This window comes from Podarcis filfolensis (genome assembly GCF_964270895.1).
Source record: "Podarcis filfolensis genome assembly, chromosome: 6".
Lineage (NCBI taxonomy): Eukaryota > Metazoa > Chordata > Lepidosauria > Squamata > Lacertidae > Podarcis > Podarcis filfolensis.
This window is the reverse complement of record NC_139609.1, coordinates 81,626,444-81,645,113: the sequence shown is the minus strand read 5'-3', so window position 1 is coordinate 81,645,113 and position 18,670 is coordinate 81,626,444. Positions and strand designations below refer to the sequence as shown.

The following is an 18,670-nucleotide window of genomic DNA, read 5'->3' as shown; positions in this document are numbered from 1 at the left end:
CGATGAAAAAGGAAACACCTTGAACACACCCATCACAACTTTTAAAAAACGGAACCAGCAGAAGAGTCGTTTCTGCAAAGCACATCACTGCCCCCTTGAGGAAAGCATCAGCCTACCCCCCCCCCCATAATTCTGGCACCGCAGAGACATTCATGTTAACATACCACACACTGTGAGCAAAGTGCTCCTGCTTTGTTGACAACGCAGAGCCAGTTATATTTCCTGTCAAGAGATGCATGGAGCTAATGAGAAAGAAGGAGGAAAAAACCCCAGGATCTGGCAAAGTCCCAAGCAGAGTGCGGCAGTGAGTTGTAAAGTCACATCCTCACATCCGGCTTAACAACATGACCGAATTAGCAATGCATTCCTTTGGAGGATATGCTGCTAATAAGCCCATATGGCTCTGTCTGTCGAATGCTCTTCCATGTTGTTGTTAGTCTTGCATTTAGATAGTGCATCTACGAGCGGTGGAGGATGGCGAATGGGGCACTGCCCTAGCAACCTTGACCAAGGGGAAGATGGCGTGTGGCTGGAGCATGCCAAGAGACTGATGGGATGGTGGGGGGTGAGGAATAAAAGCACGAAAGCTGTGCAATCCTAAACCTATTTACTCAAAAGTAAATGTCATGGCAAGTAGCAGATGTGGTGGTGGGCCTCCATCGCTCACCTGACCTCCCTCCAGCTGAGTCACTACACCAGGACAGAGATGAGGAAAGTTGAGGCAGAGGCAAGGTTGGTGTAGTGCAAAGGCATTGGCAGAGCCAATCTGGTACTCCTGCCGAAGCGTTTGAACTGGGCTGACTACACCAATACCTAGCCCCTCCAGCTCCTTGTCCAGCTATGCAGCAGTCGAAAGGAGGTTAGGTGAGTGGTCCAACCTCACAATGCCTTTACCCTACTGGTCATGGTGTTCAGTGGCAATTATTTCCAGGTAAGTAGGCACAACACTGCAGCTAAAGCGCTCCTGCCAGAAGGCTGTTTCAAGCTCAATGCCCTTATTAAATCCATGGGTATCACGGATAATGCAAGTCTGTAGCTTGCAAGTTTCCCAAAGCTGAAAAGCTTTATCCAGGAAGTGGGTGGGACTGTGCAACTGTCTGGGCTATCAAGAGTGAAGTGGAAAGTTGATTTGGGAGATAAAGAGTGCAGCATATACCAAGTCTCACTCAGTAGGGTGTGAGAATCTAAAAACAAATAAAAAAGAAATATTCCTTGAATCCCTGTTCAACAGCAACACCCAGCCATTCATTAATGGCATTGTTCAGTATTTTAGGAACTAGCAAAATGGCCAAGTTCCTGAAGTATCTATTTTAGGAATCTAAAATAGATTCCTAAATATATTAAGAAGTTCTCCTGTGCACAGCCCATTTATTCCAGTGGACTTCTGCAAGAGAGTGTGCTAATAGATTGCACCTTTTTGCCACCACCGTGTGTGTGTGTGTGTGTGTGTGTGTGTGTGTGTGTAAGTGTGTAACTGGTCGATATCTCTTCCAATGTAATTGTTGGTTGCCTAGAAACATCCCACTTTGATGCACATGGCTGGAACATGTGGGAGAATCAATGTTGTTTACAAAACACAAAGTCATTGTGATGGCAAAAAGCATGAGTCAGCGTGACCCCTGAAAGGGATTGCTGCAGCTGGAAGAGACTCAGCGGACAGAAATGCCTCAGCAACCCAAACGAACTCTCTTGCATGCACCTAAGCCAACAAGAGATGCAATATCTCCTCTTGGAAAGGAAAAAAAAAGACAGGACTCAAAAAAAAGCACAAACGCTTCACTGCTGCCTAGCAACTGACTGTTATAGCAACAGTCTCCATGGAAAAGTGGAGGGTTTGTGAATGAGTTCTATAGTGAGCTCACTTCAGCTGACATCGGCCCCACCATGGCAAACACTGCAGCCCTCAGTCATTCAAGCAAAACCCTTAATGAAGGCAAATTGGAGAGCTGCCTAAATGTGAATTACTGCTTTGGGGATCACGATTAGATGCCAATTTATAAGCATCAGGGGCGCTGACTAGATTAAGGGAAACAAATTGCCATGTAGGAGCCTGAGAGGCCATGAAATCAAGATAAAGCTTTCAGTCATGGAGGGATGGGGCTCTTGTGGTCCTCTAGACATTGTTGGACTCCAGCTCCTATCAGCCCCCAGCCAGCATGGCCAATGGATGATGGGAGTTGTAGTCCAACAACAAATGAAGAGCCACAAGTTCTCCATTCCTGAGCTGCAGGGTTTTTTCAAAACAGTTTTATTACCTCACCTGCTCTTAGAATGGAGCAGGCCACATGCTGTCCATCACACCTGCCAGATGAGCAGGGTATAAATAATAAAATTATTATTATTATTATTAGCCTGCCCTGTGGATGACCTGGATCACTGACAGCTCGTTGACAACTATGGACCCATGGGAAAAGTCTCCCACCAATCCCAGAAAGGAAAACAACAACAAACAACAACGTTGCATTTATATTCTACCATTCTTCTAAAGAGCTCAAGGTGGAGTGCACATTTTTCTCCCCCTCCATTTTCTCTTCACAACAACCCTGTGAGGTAGGTTAGGCTGATAGCAAGCTTCAGAGCTGATTTGGGATTTGACCCCGGTCTCCCAGGTCCTTGTCCAGCATTCCAGCACTCTGCACTGGCTATGACTTAGGAAAGCATGGGAGTTCCATATATTTCCTTTGCTCTGAGATATATTAGATCAGGGGTCAGCAAACTTTTTCAGCAGAGGGCCAGTCCACTGTCCCTCAGACCTTGTGGGGGGCCGGACTATATTTTTTTTTGGGGGGGATGAACAAATTCCTATGCCCCACAAATAACCCAGAGATGCATTTTAAATAAAAGGACACATTCTACTCATGTAAAAACACGCTGGTTCCCAGACCGTTCGCGGGCCAGATTTACAAGGCAATTGGGCCAGATCCGGCCCCCAGGCCTTAGTTTGCCTACCCATGTATTAGATGAAGCCTCTGGAGTTAATGCATTTTTTCCAAGACTGCACAATCAACCACCCCTTTGATTAGATGTATAGTTTATTTTTACTTAATCTTTCCGCCCCTTAATTCTTACTGGACACCACAATGTAGTTTTAACTAGACACAAAGCACACAGACAATACGTAAACCATATTGCGTAGCAATGCATAAAAGCCAATAAGAAGTCCCTCCAGGGAAACCAAGGGTATTCATTTATGCTCTTACATTAATTCATGATTTTGCAATCTATAGCTATAATCTGAAAACGTTTACTCCAAATCTTTCTGGTCACTGCAGCAAATGATGTCACTTTGTACAGGGTAATTAATAAATATATCCATGGAAGTAGAGCATAGATGCACAGAACAACAGTCCCTAAAGTAATACATATCTACTAATACAGATGCGTGACATTTCCCCTACAGGAGTGTGCATTGGTGTCAGAGGAAAGTATTGGAACCCTGTGCCAGCCCTACTTATAAAAGCTGTATTTTCACTGGTAATTGATCATAAATCTGCCAAGTATGGTGTTCAACAGTCCTCAGTCTTTAAACAGCAACTTACTCAATACTAAATTCTATGGTGCTAAATTTGGAGCAGATTATGCCTTCGGAATTAAAAACATATCTCCGCTCTGCAGATTCATTGGCTTCTTACCAAGAAACCACTGTCTTTGTATTTAACACAGATGTGAAAAACACCAAAGTGCTTCTTAAGCCAGTTAAAGAAGGCTCGGTGGTTCTGAGTGCCCAGTCCTGGGAAGGATGAGCCCACAGTTGAGTCGGGAGTAAGGAAGCCCTTTAGACAGTGATCTGGAGCAAATGGGCAGAGCAAGGAGACTATAGTGGTACCTCGGATTACAAACGCTTCGGGTTACAAACTCCTCTAACCCAGAAGTAGTTGCTCCGGGTTGCAAACTTTGCCCCAGGATGAGAACGGAAATTGAGTGCCGGTGGCCCAGCAGCAGCGGGAGGCCCCATTAGCGAAAGTGTGCCTCAGGTTAAGAACAGTTTCGGGTTAAGAATGGACCTCCGGAACGAATTAAGTTCGTAATCCGAGGTACCACTGTAAAAGGCAGTGAGTGTGTATCCACACAAAGTCCTGGTATCAGAAATGGAAGGCAAGGCCTGGAGAGGCTCCAGGTAACTGTCAACTTGTTTTGACAAGCCTGATGACCTCTCTTAGGTTCTGTCCCTTTGGTGTAGAATGGCTATCCTTAAAGGGTCAGCCTCCTGGCTTGAAGCCAAGCACTCCATCATCTTTCCATCATCTCTTCCTGCACACAGTACCTGTGACACTGAGCAGGTTCGCCACCTGGAAGCTCCTGGTGGGGTTCAGCTCTTAGACGGTAATCTTTGAAGGTCCTAGCTCAGAGGTCTCAGGTTTCAAGATTTTAGGTACTGGTGGTCCCTGGACTCAGCATCCAAATCTAGTGCTTCTGTGGGTGATGCTACTAATGCCATCCCATTTGAATCAATGTCCAAATCACTGCTAGTAGTCTAGATCACAACATGTAGTAAAGTTCCTTTGATCGTAGAGGTTCCTCTGCACTTACAAGGGATGTGGAAGAATGAAGTTCAGAATGACATCTGGTCCTGTTGTGCCCAATGACATTAACAAGTTATTTGGAGAGTTGAGACCTACCACTTGCTCTTTGGAACCTTTCCTTTCCTGGCTAGTGAGATCTGCCAGGGATGGGATTTGTATAAGGACCTCAGAGGTCATTTATGCTGCACTAAGAAATGGAGCAGCTCTTGCCAGTGTGGTGTAGTGGTTAAGAGCGGTAGGCTTGTAATCTGGTGAACCAGGTCCGCGTCCCCGCTCCTCCACATGCAGCTGCTGGGTGACCTTGGGATAGTCACACTTCTCTGAAGTCTCTCAGCCTCACTTACCTCACAGAGTGTTTGTTGTGGGGGAGGAGGGGAAAGGAGATTGTTAGCTGCTTTGAGACTCCTTAGGGTGGTGATAAAGCAGGATATCAAATTCAAACTCCTCTTCTTCTTCTTCTTCTTCTTCTTCTTCTTCTTCTTCTTCTTGCCACCCTGAAGGAATAGGTGGTAAAAACCACTGCTGAGAAAGCCACATTAAAGAAATTTGCGCATAATGTCAAGTGGTATCTTCTCAGCTCCAGACAGTCTTCAAGGACGAAACAAAGGCCACCAAAATTTAGCATCAAAACTAATGGGGTGGGGGGGACAGCCTCCACAAAAACATATCAGCAAAGGTGGTCTCAGTGGCCAGAAGTGATTTTCTCCCAGGCTGTGGCAGCTTCACCTGCCCTATCTACAGAAACTGGACCTTGCATTGGTGTGAAACGTGTAGTTAGGCCTTCCTAGCCTGAGATAACAGGATCCAAGTCACAATGGAAAAAAATAATGTTGAACAATAAGCAAGATGCAGAACAGATCCCAATACCTAACATTTCACTTCAGTACCACAGAGCTCCAACCATCTATAGCACTTTCAGATGGGACATATGGTTCGAATGGCACACTGAGGAACAAGCCACCCATGAAAAGTAGAAAACACTATTGAATGATCACAATATGAACAAAGGCCTACAGAGATTCTTCCTATTAATTGACTCTCTGATGGGTTACATTCCAGAAATTCTGTATGTCTCTGGACCATGAAATGAATACCCTTCTTTAATAAAACAATGAGTATCCAACAATTTCTTCCAGATGCTATATGTTTCATGAGTGCTTTGTCAGGTTTCTTCCATCAAGCCTCATAGTTCTCCATATGGGATGGACAAGATATTAGAGACAGTCCACACACACATTTTTGTGTGTGGCCGTATTGAGTGTGGAAATGACTTGCTGACTCACATACCACCCACCTAAAATCTTCAGCTGAACAACCTACGCTGGGTGTTCCTCCATAAGTGTCAGTAATTAGAGGGGGAGCAACGGAACAACTTTCTCTTTCCTCGTGAAATTTTTGCTCCTTTGGGGGCTCCCTTTTGTGAATGCAGTGGCCTAGCTGCTGACTGTGGGACATGGCTCACAACATGCAACACCATTGTTCAAACATCTACACTGGCTGCCCATTTACTACTGAGCCGGGTTGAAGGTCTGTGAATTAATTTATGAAGCCTTGAACAACTTAGGTTCAGTGTATCCTTATATCCCTATATTCGAGGTCAAGCACTGAGAACATCTGCAGGGATGTCGTTGGTCATCCCTCAAGTTGAGAAGGTTCATTGGACATCAACACAAAACCGAGTCTATCTTCCCAGTCCTGTGGAATGGCACCTTCTGTTTTACTTTACTTGAAAAAGTAACTGAAAACTTTTCTATGCCACCAGGTCTATGCAGATGGGTATGAAAACATCTTTGGTAATGGTTAGCTGATTATCTATGATTTTGAATTTTTACATGGCATATATATGTGTGTGTGTGTGTGTGTCTGTGTGTGTGTGTGATTCATATGATCAAAGGATGACCATAGAATCATAGAATCATTGAGTTGGAAGGGACTCCAAGGGTAATCTAATCCAACCCCTTGTATTCCTGGGTATTGTGGCCTTACAGTGCAATCCTATGCACGCTTATGCAGAAGCAAGCCCCACTGTCTTCAGTAAGCCCCATGGACTTCTGAGCAAATGTGCAAACTCTAAGGACTGCAGCCTGAGTTGATTAATGGTATGGATTTTAATTGATTCATTAATTACATCTGCCTGTCTTTCCATATGAATAAAACAATCATTCTTGAGTGTGAGAGGAAAGGAGTGTCGTCTCTTCTGGTTGGGAGGGGGGCAACTGCCTTTGGTGATTTTTATAATTATTTTTATTAAACTCTTCCTTTAAAAGTCTGCTGCACATTTAAGTAGGGGACCTCTTTTGAAAATCCCAGGTCTCCCACGTTGACTCATCTCAATTCTTATGTGGGTGTTATGTGCACAGGGCCAAGGACCAGAGCTGTGCTGAGAAGGCTTCCCTCTAACATCTCCCTCTCTTATAATATTAGAACCTGGGACCATCCACTGGAGCTAAATGTAAGAAGATTAAGGCAGACAAGATGGAAGTCCTTCTTCATACAGTGCATAGTTAAATTACGGAATCCATTCCTGCATGATGGCCACCCACTTGGACGGCTTTCAAAGAGGATTAGTCAAATTCACAGGGGAGAGGGCTCTCGCTGGCTACCAGCCATGATGACTATACTCTGCCTCCACTGTTGGAAGATTCTTCTGAATACCATTTGCTGGGAATCAGAAGTAGGGAGCTGCTGCTGCTACATTCAGTTCCTGCTTGCGAGCATCCCATATAGATGTCAGGAGGACCTCGTAAGAACATGATGCTGGACTAGATGGTCAGATCTAGCAAAGGCTTCTCATGTGTTCTTATAAACAAACATCTGAACAGAGGGGACCTGTGTGTGTACAGTTGGGCCTTAAATGACCAGGGTTCCAGATCTGGGGAAAGACTTTGCATGTACATTGTACAGACACCAAAGGAGAACTGATGTAATACCCACCATTCCCTTAACTTCAGTATTTTAATTCAGGCGAAAAATGTACGACTTAATGATATTTCTAATCTCCCAACTTTTCCTTTTCCATTAATACAAGGGTGGGGAAGTTCTGGCCTTCCAGACAGCAGAGGAAAGGGGGACACCACCACTCGCCTGACCTCTGGACACTCACATTGCTGTTGCTTACAAGGTGGTAGAAGGGGGGAGGCATGAACGAGTAGGGAGATGTGGCGCAAACACACCAGAGGAGACAATCAGGTGCTCCTCCCAGTATGTTTGTGCTGCACCAATTTCCCGGCCACCTCCCCACTCCCTGCTCCCTGCCCCCCTGTACCATTCCTGTGTCAGGAGTTGAGCCTACACTCGAGTAGGACCCTGGCAGAGACACATGCCCAACTGGTATGTTCTCTCCCTCCTGGTCAATCGTTCTGGAGCTTCAAAAGCTTTCTTCTGCCTGAACATCACAGCGACTAGTGCCAACCGACACCAGCACACTTAGAGATGCGCAGAGTTTGCGCATTTCGCGTGACAGACCTCAGCAACTCAGCATTTTGGCTAATCTACTTTATTTACATATAAACACATACGGAGCACTGCAACATGGTTCCCTCTCTCTCTAGCATCAGACAGCAAACAGAAAAAGGACAAAGGACAATAGCCCCACTTCACGGAACACAGCAACACAAACATACTGTCTCTGTCACATCCCACTCCGTGGAGTCAAAACATATATCGTCATGTGATAGACAAAAATCCCATGACTGCAATCACGGAGCAGGAATTCTAACACCCTGATGTCAGGGACTGGACTGAAGAGGGATGGTGGGGCTGCCCCTCCTCCTCCTGAACCTTCCCAAGAAAAGGAGGACAGCGGATTGTAGAAGATCATGACTCTGAGACAGAAAAAGGACAGAGCTGAGAGATAATGGAGGGGGAGGAGGGGGGAGCAACAGACCCAGAACAGCTGGCTGACATGTTATCATTAGAAAGCATTCCTGATCCCCCTTCTCCTAGAACCAGGAGGGCTGTGAAAGTGGGAGAGCAGAAAACAAACAGACAAAGGGGCTTACGCAGCCACCGTATAAGGGGTGGAGCTGCTGACGACTGAGAGTAAAGGGGGGGGGAAATTACTTGGAACAACACCATTATTTAATAGGGACTATATTCCTTTGTATCTCTGTGTGAATAATGAATAAATTACAATGGTAAGGACTCTTCTTGTTTACCTGCTTTTTTAGCTGCCACTGGGGGAGGGATAGGATTCGCTGAACCTTGACACCTGAAAGCAAAAGCAATGAAACCAAAATCATCTGAGCGCCTCCACTCCACCCCACCATCCACAACTGTCTCCAGACATTCTTGGACTCCAATAATAGCTGCAGCCAGCCTGGCCAATGATCAGGGATGGTGGGAGTTGGAGTCAAAGTACATCTGGAGGACCACCGGGTTCCCATCCCTGCATTGACAATACTAGGTAAAGGTAAAGGTAAAGGTAAAGGGACCCCTGACCATTAGGTCCAGTCGTGGCCGACTCTGGGGTTACGGCGCTCATCTCACTTTATTGGCCGAGACAGCCAGCATACAGCTTCCGGGTCATGTGGCCAGCATGACTAAGCCGCTTCTGGCGAACCAGAGCAGCGCACGGAAACGCCGTTTACCTTCCTGCCGGAGTGGTACCTATTTATCTACTTGCACTTTGACGTGCTTTCGAACTGCTAGGTTGGCAGGAGCAGGGACCAAGCAATGGGAGCTCACCCCGTCACAGGGATTCAAACCGCCAACCTTCTGATCGGCAAGTCCTAGGCTCTGTGGTTTAACCCACAGCACCATCGGCGTCCCTTGACAATACTAGCGGCATGCTAATGTGGTTGGGATCTGTTTTACAGCAGCCTGAGAGATTTATCATGCTGGTTTGAAGAACCTTGTCCAGGTTGGTGGCCCGAGACAGTCAAAAAGGAAGATCAAGGAGCAACTGTTCATCTGAGCCTGTTCAGCAGCAGCACCTGCTTGCTGCTCCTGGCATAACCAACTCATGTTAAAGCTCATTCTTTCACCTTGGCAAGCCAAACATTTTTGGTCAGTTCTAGGCTCTTGGGTTAGTGGTGGGTCTCCTTCCAGTGTCTGTGGGTCTTGGCAGCTGCCCAATGCTACTGATTTCTGGTACCAGGCCTGGTGCCATGTCTGCCAGTGGGCTGGAAGCATGAAAAAGTAGCAAACACAGTGCTTTTGTGGAGTAAGCTAAAATCAAGATGCCCACAATGTGCTTTCTGCAAACCCTTTCAGATGTTGCTGTTTGCAAAACATCTTCCCAGGGATTAGAATTACAAGACTGACTAAAATGGCTGGATGCAAAATGTCATTTAAAGTCTTGGAGATGGTTCAAAATATACAGTGGGAAATCTCAGAGTGGAGTTGATTTGGATGTTACCGCTGGGCTCCCACTGAGTTGTTGTCCCCTCTTAAACCAAATCTCACTGTTGAAAGGCTTAGCAACTTGTGTGCTAGCCACTGTAACTATGCTTTGAACCACAGCCTAGTTAAAAGTTTCACCTGCTGGGTTTTTTTGTACAAGTCAGAAGCGTGTGTATGTTTTTCCCAGTCACTTGGCAACTTTATTAGAATATTTCCAAGCACACATTTTTAGACATTTTCAGAACAAGAACTAAAGTTTCCAAACTAGCAAGGGCCACAGAATGCCTGGGCTTCCAAATGAAACCTAATTCCTGATGGATACACACACACACACACACAATGTAACACTGGCTTGGCTCTCTTAATGAAAAGTGGCTTTTGACAATAAAAACCAGAAATAGTGTGGTGAACATTTACTTAAACCATCTTCAGCTCTTCAGAGCCAAGAATCTTCAAAAAGAAAGGAGAAAGAATGCAATCTCTTATCCCAACAGCTGTGAACACTGAGACGCAGTGGACAGAGGAATGCTGGGGTAAAAAATATTTGGGACTTTTTCAGAGCAGAAATGATAACATCGGCAGCTGGAGCATGCGGGCAATTGATGTTCCCTCCTTGGTCTGGCAAGTGAATGAGGTGATAACAAAGGTCTCCAGTTTGTTTGTGTCAGATCAGCATAAAGAGAGTCCAAAAATTAGGGGAAATTATCAAGCAGGGACTAGGTACTCCTTTACTTTCCTTTAGTGGGGTCCCTACTTCATGCTAGCAGTTTGAATGGTAACATTTCTTTACAAGATTGTTTGCATTTCTAATTAAAACGTTGCTTTTCATTTGGTTTTTGTTAGAGCTCAGTAGGTGAACTTGCTCCCCTCTTTTCCTCCTCTGCACTCACCCCCTGTGTACCTACTAAACCTCTGGGTTTCCCCCAATCCTACGGGGGATGCAGTGCTCTTGGCATAGCTCAAATGCCCACCCTACACAGCATGTGCCCTAACTGTGTACAATAAGCCAGTCAATCATCTAACTATTTTCTTGTACATTAAACTGGAGTCATTGTCAAATACATCTTATTAGCAGCCCCATAACCAGAGGGACGCGGGTGGCGCTGTGGGTAAAACCTCAGTGCCTAGGACTTACCAATCGTATGGTCGGCGGTTCGAATCCCCGCGGCAGGGTGAGCTCCCGTCTTTCGGTCGCAGCTCCTGCCCACCTAGCAGTTCGAAAGCACCCCTAAGTGCAAGTAGATAAATAGGTACCGCTTTATAGCGGGAAGGTAAACGGCGTTTCTGTGTGCTGCGCTGGTGCTGGCTCGCCAGAGCAGCTTCGTTACGCTGGCCACGTGACCCGGAAGTGTCTCCGGACAGCGCTGGCCCCCGGCCTCTTAAGCGAGATGGGCGCACAACCGTAGAGTCGGACACGACTGGCCCGTACGGGCAGGGGTACCTTTACCTTTACCCAGTGTTACTTGGGAATTCGGGTGGTGGGGAGGGGGAATCAGTGCAGTTTTGAAATCAGCAGTGAATATCAGTACAGTTTTGAAAGGTTCAGTCAATCATCTTGATTCAAAATGGCACCCAACTGTATGCAGACATCCTCAATCTCAGAAAAGTTGGTTATAGTTTTAAGAGGTGCTCAAATGAATAGCAAAGAAACAGCTTTCCAAAAACAACAACAACAGTAGACTGGATTTAAAAAAGAAGAAAGAATGCTTTCAATTCTGTTTGATCCCGTTTTCAGATTAGTCATGAACTTTTTACAAGCACTGAGGGCTTAATTATGCTCATGTATTTAAAGAAAAGTCTGCAGAGAGGTCCTTGCTGGGAGGCAGGATAAAGGGGTATTTCTTTTGTGAAAATCATTCATGGGGTCATTAGCAGAAAAACAAATGCTTGAATGAATGAATCAACATATTTTTGAAAGATTATTTCTGTGTACCACACGTTTTTGAGAGGTATGTACATTTTGGAGCGCTCCAGCTGGCCACATGTCCCCGCAGCAAGCACCTGTTTCAAGAGATCGGTGGCTTTGGGAGGTAATGAAACCTGGTTCTTGACCCCACATCACAAATGTGGTTCTGTGTATGCCGTATTTGTTTATTTTTAATGTTTCACAGCCCACACTGACACTTACAGGAATAGACCTTCTTTTACAGAGTCACTCTAGGAAAGTTTACTCAGAAATAAATCCCACAGCATTCAATGGGATTTAATTCCTATGGAATAGGAGCCACACAGAAGTTTGTTTTCATGTGTCTGCGTGGAGGAAAAACATTCCTGTCAGCCGTCACCCTGCCCCAATATTGCACATCCCACTGTCAACGTCTGCACATTTGGCATGACATCTGAGAGCAGGGTGGAATCTAGACACATATAAAAAAATGCTTTTTAAAAAAAAAACACGTTTTAAATATATATTGAATTTGCCATTAAACTCACCATCGCCACCTAGTGTCACATTTGTATAATGCACTTAAAACACACTTAAAATGTTATATTTGAAGTTACATAGAATGATCCAAAAAGTCCTCAACGACAGAACATGCGGAAGATAACAAGTGGTATGTTGCAACGGCTGTGAAAGCTGCAGCAGATAAGAATCTACCGGTCGTCGTGATACTCGTGCATTGGAACAGAGCCTTTCTGCGAAGACTGTGCATTGATCAGCATGCACTGATCTACACACATAAAACAAATTCACTCACAGGCGTCTTCCAAAAACCCATCCCTCTGTGGAAGGACTTGTAGATCCAGAATTGGCCTCCACGGTCACTTACGGACCCATTGTTAAAACCATGTTTATGGAAGACAATCTTACAGTCACACCTCAGGTTAAAGTTGCTTCAGGTTGAGCATTTTCGGGTTGCACTCTGTGGCAACCCGGAAGTAATGGAGCACGTTACTTCCGGGTTTCGTCACTTGCGCATGCGCAAATGCTCAAAATGATGTCACGCGCATGCTCAGAAGCGGCAAATCGTGACCCGTGCACGTAGCGTAGTCTGTAACCTGAAGCGTCTGTAACCAGAGGTACCACTGTATATAGGACTCTCTCTCTCTCAACCAGGAATTCTGGGCCAATCAAGGTGTCCTATAACAAAGGAGAGCCCTAGGTTCACGCTGACCTTTCTGATCGACAGAACGTATGGTCAATGGGTAGTGTGGCCAGCAGATGCAATAGCATTCGGGGGTGTGACCAAAGGGCACGGTTTTTACTCTCTTCCCATGCATTTGATCACTAAATAAGTTGTGCATACAGCCGTACGATTTGCATTGATAATGGGACCCCTCGGCCAAACCATTCTCTGATTCAAGGGTTCAGTAGAACCCACAGAGACTTCTCCTTTGATCTGAAGTTTGCCTTCATCTTTATTCATAGAGGTCTCGCCCTCGGTACAGGCGTTTGCTTCCTCTGAGGCCTACAAAGCCCGGTGAAAACACATTTTGGAAGCCCATCATACACTCTAATCAGGCATAATGCAATCAGTTGAATACTGCAAGCATGCAGTTTGCCAAGGAAGCCAAAGGGAAGGTGCAGTCCTGTCGCCCTGACCAGCCCCCTCCAAGGCTTCCCTTACTGAGTTGTGTAAACATGCATCTGTTCTTTATTCTCATTCAAATGAATGCAAACTTCAGCTTCAGGAAGAGAAGGGAGGCACAACAGTTCTCATGGAGCAACCCAACCTACACTGACGTCACCATAGCTGATTGCTCCAAATTATTGTCCACGGTCAGCAGAAACCTAAAAGCATCTGTGATATATTTTTTTACAATGCCAGGTCTGTCCAGCTATAGATGTCGTTGCCACTAATTGCTCATGCATAGCGTTTCCAAAGACGTACACTTTCATCAGTCGAAGGCCTCCTGTGGAAAACCAACAATGAGCTCAGTGGATTGATGCAAATGAGCCCAGGCAATTGAGAGCTGAGGCTTTCTCAGTGGCAAGTACCACATTTTTCATTGGTTTATGTAGGGACTTGTAACGGTTTTACTTGATGGCTGGGTTTTTCAGGAAATACGCAGCATGTTCATTTCTCGAGCAGCCAAATTAGCCTGTGGCTGGAGACCTCCATGGCAGTACAGAAGCAAAATGATTTTGTCTCAACAGATTAGTCACTACTTACATTTTAACAAATATACCGAGCAGAAAACTTTCTGTGTATTTGGAGAGAATGTAGTATTGATCAGGCTCATATTCCACCCAAGCTCGCATCTTTTTCTATGGGTTAAAAATCACCCAGCCCTAACTCTTCCAGAGTAAAAAGGTAAAAAAAAAGGTCAAGGACCCCTGGATGATTAAGTCCAGTCAAAGGCGACTGTGGGGTTGCGGCGCACATCTCGCTTTCAGACAGCTTTCTGGGTCATGTGGCCAGCAGGACTAACCCACTTCTGGCACAACGGGATACCGTGATGGAAACCAGAGCACACGGAAATGCTGTTTACCTTCCCGCCGCAGCAGGACTTATTTATCCACTTGCGCTGGTGTGCTTTCAAACTGCTAGGTTACCAGGCAGGGGGAGATCTGTGGTGCAGCTACTACCTTTTCTAAGCCACCCTTGGTGGCGATAAAGAGTCTTGCTCCTCCATTTTTTCTTTTTTCATTCCCTTGCATTATTTGCTTTGGATCCCTCCCTTTCAGTGGGAGAGGATTAACTCCAAATGCTTCTACACTGTCACTATTTCCAGGCAGGCTGGGGTGCTGTAGTGTCTGGGTGCATGTTGGGTGAATGAGGGAGTCTAAGTTCCTGTACCCACAACACTCCCTTGGACATCAGCAAACCTCCCTGTTTTCAGACCCAACACCCATGGAGCAGCCCAGAATGGCAGCCACAGAAGCTGAAATCTCAATGGATTAACAGCAGACCTCATTCTCTGTAGGTAGGTGGACCACTTGCAGAAAGGGTGGTCCGTAATATCATGTGACCCCTGTGATATTCTCCTAAGGGCCATCAGAATGCACCCTTAGTATGTTTTAGATCAGACTTCCTCAGCCTCGGCCCTGGGGATCATGGGACTTGTAGGCCAAAAACATCTGGAGGGCTGAGGCTGAGGAAGCCTGTTTTAGATTGATTGATAATACAAAATCAAACAATGTAAAAATAAAACCCACAAAAGAGTAATAAAAAGCAGTTAGCGTAAGGGTCTGCGAATTATCTGTTATTACGTAACTATTTCCTTATTACAACCTCAGGCTGATGTTTCTGGAACGTTCTAAGAACATTTCACAGTATTTGGTTACCATTGTCTGCCCAGTGAGCCATTTCCTATCACAGCAGTAATTTTCTTGTAATAATGATCTTGTGGGCATGTTTTTTTGTTTTAAAAGGCACATCCGTGGTTCAATTAGGAATTCCACCTTCCGAGAATTTTGTGATCCTGTGGTAAAAAATTCTCTCTCAGGACAAAATTTTGGTTTTATGGAATTACAGCTGAGGAGAAAAGAGCAGGGGGATAAGGGAGCAACTGGCCCTCAAAAATGTTGAGGATTATGGCAAAGGTGAGTTTGAAGTAAACAACCCACCAAAAATTAAACTGACTATAATTTCTCAGCATATTTATAAAGGCTGGCTTGCATATTATGGACTTGGTGAATCTCCAGGTGGTTGTATAATAAAGAGAAAATGCTTGGTAGGAGACCAAGAAAACCATTCATAAATTGTGGTCGCTTTGTGATCCTGGTTCGGCTACATCCATCAATGGCAAAACTGCCTCCTTTAAGCTCTTTTAAGCATTCAGGTACAATGTCTGTGTGTTTCTGCCAAAGAAAAGCCAACTACCATTAATGGCAAGATATCACATCTTGTTCCATTTATTCAGGTGATTAATAGTGTTCATTGTACTGGATCTAAAGGAGCTGGTCCTAGAAAGTATAAGAACTCAGGAAGAGACTGTGGATTATCGAGTCCAGCAATCCTATTCTCATAGTGGCCAACCAGGTGCCTGTGGAAAATCTTCTAGCACAGCAGTAGTTTTCCCACCGGCAGTTCCCAGCACTGCCTCCGATAGCAGACCCTCCAAGTGTCCCTATTTTCCAGGGACGTTCTGATTTAGAGAAGCTGTCCCAGTTTCTGATTTGATCGTGGAATGTCCCACTTTTCCTTAAAGGTAACGGTAAAGGGACCCCTGACCATTAGGTCCAGTCGTGGCCCACTCTGGGGTTGCGGCGCTCATCTCACTTTATTGGCCGAGGGAGCTGGCATACAGCTTCTGGATCATGTGGCCAGCATGACTAAGCCGCTTCTGGCGAACCAGAGCAGCACACAGAAACGCTGTTTACCTTCCCGCCAGAGCGGTACCTATTTATCTACTTGCACTTGACGTGCTTTCGAACTGCTAGGTTGGCAGGAGCACTTTTCCTTAGGATGTCCCTGTTTTCATTGGAGAAACGGTGGAGTGTATGAAGTTATCTGACTCCCCGCGCCGTCTGAAGACAATCCTGTACAGGGAAGGGGTTTTTTAAAAAAATGTTTAATGTTTTATTATGTTTTTTATAAATGTTGCCCAGAGTGGCTGGGGCAACCCAGTAAGATGTGTGGGGTATAAATAGTAAAATTATCATTATGGAATGAGACTTCCCTATTTTCATCGGAGAAGTATTGGAGGGTGTGTAATAATGGAGGTAAATCCTAGCCATCATGGCTTGTAGGCAGCATCGGAGGAAGCCTTTCAGGCCCCTGGGATGGAGCAAACCGCCCATAGGTGTGGGGCTATTGGTGCTCATAGGGACAGAACGAGGCGCTCAGCATCCTATGCCGACCCTATGGGCAGCGCTGTGTGCCGCATCCCTATGGGCGCCACAGCACGCCCAGTGTCATCCCTATGGGTGCTGCATGCCATGGGGGGGCAGCACCCATAGGGACAAGACCGCACCCCTAGGGGTGATACAGGGCACGTGGCACCCATAGGGACAGGGGGCGCAGTGCCCATATGGGACAGGGCATGCAGTGGGGCCTCAGCCGCCCTACAGCTGGGGAGGAGGCGGACAGACAGCGCGGAGCCTGCAGACACCAAAACACGCGGCTCATGGGCACTGCAGGCCCCGCAGTGACGAGTGCCGCCCACCATTTTGTCACCCCCCCTCCCGTCAAGGTGGCAACGGGGGCGGACCGTCCCCTCCTTCGTATGCCCCTGCTTGAAGGCACTGGTAGCATTATCCTCCATGAATTTGTCTATTCCTATTTTAAAGCCATGCAAGTTGGTGGTCATCTCTACATCTCTTTGTGTAGGAATCTAGTGTCGGTGCATAAATTTTTATTTATTTCTTATTTTTAAATTTATTTTTGTGTTCCCATTTTCTATTTTTGTGTTGTGAACTTTGGGTGATGGGTGGTATACAAATTTAACAAATAATAATAATAACAACAACAATGAGATTGTCCTGTTCCTGATTGTTGTCGATATTATGAGACAGTGTGAAGATTTGCTGTTAAATTCCCATTCATATTTCTACATCATATATCTACAGTGCCCCTAAAGAAGGATTTATTTCAAAATGAGTTGGACCTAATAAACCTTTCCCTGTGCATCTGGAGGTCTCCTTCATTTTTCTTCCAATACAGAACAGGACCCCCACCCCCTAAAGGGCAGATAAGTGACAGTATCAATCTTACTCAAATAGCTGCAAATCACAGCTTGTTGCGGTGACGGCATGCATTTAAATTAACCTTTAGCAAATGCACTCCCCAGTGTAAAGTATCAACAGAGTGATTTGAAATGCAAATAAAACTGAGAACTTAAAACTTTTACTCACTAAAAGTCACTCATTTACAAATGTGCTGTTCATAAGCTCAAGTATTTGAAGCAAAACAAACCTTAAAGACATAGCAATTAGTCTTTGTAATCAGAGTATTATTAATATTAAGGAGCAAACTATATTTGGGTGAGTTTCAACTTGGCAAAAACTGGCAGAATGGGGCTTCTCCTTCATCTCCACTAGGGATTGGGGAGGGAAATATGATTCAGTTTATATTTAAAGCCGAACTGATCAAATTTGAACTTTCCAAAATAATATGAGAACGGAAATGCAGCTAGCCTTCTAAATTTGCACTTCTCCAAATTTTGCATTGCATTTCTCCAAGCAAATAGTGTTTACAAAAATGCATATATTCAGGCAAAATTTGTATAGAATAAAAGTATTACCGAAAATAGCATACAAATACGCATTCTATTAGGAGCAATTGCTTGCAAAAATGTGTACATAAGTCAAAACTGCATGGAAAATGTGTTTATTGGGGTAAATCTGCAGTAAAATGATGAATTTTTAAAAGAAAAAAAAAATGCAAAATGCTACAGGAATTGATTTGTAAAGCTGTCTGCAATGGGGAAATGTCAGCACCTGCAAATGGACCGCTTCAGCTGAATCCAAACTGTTCTCCATGACTGATTTGTATGCTGCTTCATAGCCCCAAAAGACTCTCAAAGCAGCTTACAAAATAGTCTCAAAATATAATCACAGTCAAATTTCATACAGGTATTCCACTCTTCTTTAGCGGGCTCTTATGCTTTGCAGGTGAATTTAATTCTATGACCACAAGAGGGAAGCATTTTCCTTTCTTCGCCTCATTGCCAGTCAAACTGTAAGCCCGAAGCTTCTGCTGAAGAAAGGCTGCTGGACATGTTTCCCTCAAAGAATTCTGGGCACTGTAGTTTGTTCAGGGTTGCTGGAGCTGGAACTAGGTGAGGTGTAAACTCTGGTGCCCAGAATTCTTTGAGGGAAACGATTTGTTCCAAATGTGCTTTAAAGGTATTCTGTGTACACAGCCTGTGTTTCCAAAAATTGGATCAGCTGCTGCTATGCAGGCACTTCCACACAA

General features: G+C 45.1%; 1 protein-coding gene across 1 annotated transcript in view; it reads left to right on the top strand.

Annotated features, from left to right (window-relative positions):
• Positions 1–11,057: 11,057 nt before the first annotated feature.
• The window catches only part of ADNP (activity dependent neuroprotector homeobox), a 312,543-nt gene continuing 304,930 nt past the window's right edge, over positions 11,058–18,670 (top strand). The window contains exon 1 of the mRNA XM_083618384.1: positions 11,058–11,322. The gene's annotated coding sequence lies outside the window, so the exon portion shown is untranslated. The remainder of the gene's footprint in view (positions 11,323–18,670) is intronic.